This window comes from Eptesicus fuscus, chromosome 1, assembly GCF_027574615.1.
Source record: "Eptesicus fuscus isolate TK198812 chromosome 1, DD_ASM_mEF_20220401, whole genome shotgun sequence".
In the NCBI taxonomy this organism is placed as follows: Eukaryota; Metazoa; Chordata; class Mammalia; order Chiroptera; family Vespertilionidae; genus Eptesicus; species Eptesicus fuscus.
This window is the reverse complement of record NC_072473.1, coordinates 24,799,798-24,802,785: the sequence shown is the minus strand read 5'-3', so window position 1 is coordinate 24,802,785 and position 2,988 is coordinate 24,799,798.

Below are 2,988 nucleotides of genomic sequence, written 5' to 3'. Positions count from 1 at the left end.
AAAGATAAATATCACATGATCTCACTCATTTGTGGAATATAATGAACAACATAAACTGATGAACAAAAATAGAATGAGAGACATAGAAGCATCAAACAGACTGTACAGCCTATGAAGAAAGGCAGGGGGTGGGGGGGTAAGAGATCAACCAATGGACTTGTATGCATGCATATGACCAAAACCAATGGACACAGACAGTAGGGAGGGTGAGGGCTTGTGCTTGGGGGAGGGGGTTGCGGGGGAGAGGTCAATGGAGGAATAAAGGAGACTCGTGTAATACTTTAAACAATAAAGAATTTTAAAAAAGCAGAGGACCTTTTCTGGCTATGGTTAGAGGGAGATGTGACACAGAAGGATCAGAGTCTTAACATTACTGGCTTTGAAGATGGAGGAAGAGGGCAGCCTTTGGAAACTGGAAATGTCAAAAAAATTGATTATCCCTTAGAGTCTTCAGTAAGCAATGCAATTGATTTAAATTCAATAAGACCTGTGTCAGATTTCTAATCTACAGAACTATAAGATTAAAAAATGTGCATTATTTTATGCCACTGAGTTCATTGTAATTTGTTACAGCAGCAGTATAAAACCAATGCAGATTTCTATAATATAATAATCAACAGAGAATATAAAACTGTCAGTTTTTATGTGTCAAACCAAAAAGCAATAAAATATATAAATCAAAAACTCCAAACTACCAGAATCATCATAGTAATATATGTTAATATAGTTGCTTAAGGAAAAAAATGGTATGGTTGCTTGGGATGTAAACAACACAATAACAATTTTTTAATGTAAGAATGGGATGAGGAGAAGAGATTACTCTCTGTAAGAAGGTAAGCTTTTACTCTCCAAAGATAGTACATATTAATTTATTGTATTTGTGTAGAACTTACAAATACCAATTTTGAGCTTGGCTACAAAAAAAACATTTTTTTAAATATATATTTTTTTTATTTATTGTAGAGAGGAAGGGAGAAGGGGAGAGAGAGAGAGAGAGAGAGAGAGAGAGAGAGAGAGAGAGAGAGAGAAAGAGAGAGAGAGAGAGAGATCTATGATGAGAGAGAATCATTGATTGGCTGCCTCCTGCATGCCCCTTACTGGGCATTGAGCCCACCACCCGGGCATGTGCCCTTGGCCGTAATTGAACCTGGGACCCTTCAGTCCACAGACCAATGCTTTATCCACTAAGTCAAACTAGCTAGGGCTAGGAAAAAAACTTGAATATATTCTCCCAAACAGACATTTATAGGCCATGCTAGAGGCCCAGTGCACGAAATTCATGCATGGGTTGGGGGGCTCAGCCCAGCCTGCACCCTATCCAATCTGGGATCCCTCTCACAATTCAGAACCACTGGCTCCTAACCACTCACCTGCCTGCCTGATGCCCCTAACTGCTCTCCTACCAGCCTGATGGCCCTAACTACTCTCCCCTCCTGGCCTGATCCCCCTAACTGCCTATCTGCTTTCCTCTGCTGGCCTGATCCCCCTAATTTCTCTCCCCTAATGGACTGATCACCCTAACTGCCTAACTGCTCCCCCCTGCCAGCTTGATCCCCCTAACTGCCCTCTCCTGACAACCTGATCCCCCTAACTGCTTATCTGCTCTCCCTTCCTCTCCGCGCCCCTCGTACCCCTGGTGCAGGTGTGCTGAGAGCTCTCCACTGTGACCCCGATCCCATCCTGATTGGTCATTATGTGATGGTGTCTCAGACAATTTGTATATTCCTCTATTATTAGTATAGATTATCGGCCCATAACAATCAGATGTCAAAACAAAAGCAAAAAATAAAAAATGGGATGATCCTCTGAAAATATTTTTTTCTCTACTGGAAAATAATGAACAGTCATCTAAATACCTTATGGATTAAAGAGCAAATATATCAATTTTGAAACAAAATAGCATAATATAAAACTCCATTGTATTTAAATAGAGTTCCATTTGGGTTTTTAAGACTGCATATTTCAAATACGTTACTTCACAGTTCATTTGTGATTAATCTTGTCCTTTCTGGGTGATTGGTATTCTCATTTTATTGAATAGTCTTTGCTTCTTTAAGATGGATATCAATACATTTTTTCACATGGCACAGGAAACTTCCACCTGATCTATTCTGCTAACCTTGTTTTTATGACATAAGCATTACATAAAACACTATTTAGGAGTTACAGCTTAAAAATGATCACCTCAGAAAGAGAATTTCACTATTTAAAAAATCTAAATCTATAAAAGGTTTAAGTAAGAAGCTGAACTTTTAAATAAATTTGAAAATTCTTATAATTTATAAGGGTTTTTTGCCAAATGCTAATTATTATCAAGAAATCAATAATATTTTAACTTTAAACTTCAGAGAGACTGAACTAGTAATGAAACAGCTCCCTCTCCCAATTCCCACATACCCAATAACTGTTGGAAGAAATGTGATGATATAAAAAAAAGATACAATAGGTTTAAAAATGATTCTGTAGAAGTCCCTCAGTTCATGCACAAATCATTCATCTTATGGAATAAAATGAAAGTGTTAAAGCAGGATTGCTTTTCCTCTATGGGCTTTTAGAGGCATTCACTTGCTGCATAAAATGTTCTTATCCAAACAACAAGAAAAATAATCAGTTAGAGGTTTGAAATCATTTACCATGATGCTTTGTTCAGTAAAGGTACTACGAACAATAGTCTTGACACTTCTTAGAAATATGAATATCTTAAAACCTACTTGCTTGGATTTTTGAGACTTTCAGATGTGCTTGTCTTATTCTAACAACAAAGAATAAAATATCTGGCAAGGTATATCTTTCCATGTAGAGAAAGCTGAAAGCAGTTAGATGGTACAAACCAGTATGGATTCATTCATTTTTAAGATTTAAACATTTTAAATATAAAATATATTAAATACATAACCTGTGAGCAACATATCAAATTAATTTGTATTACTTCTTTATAGTTAAATATTTTCCTGAAGAAAATGGCAAGTATAAATACTGGTATATTTT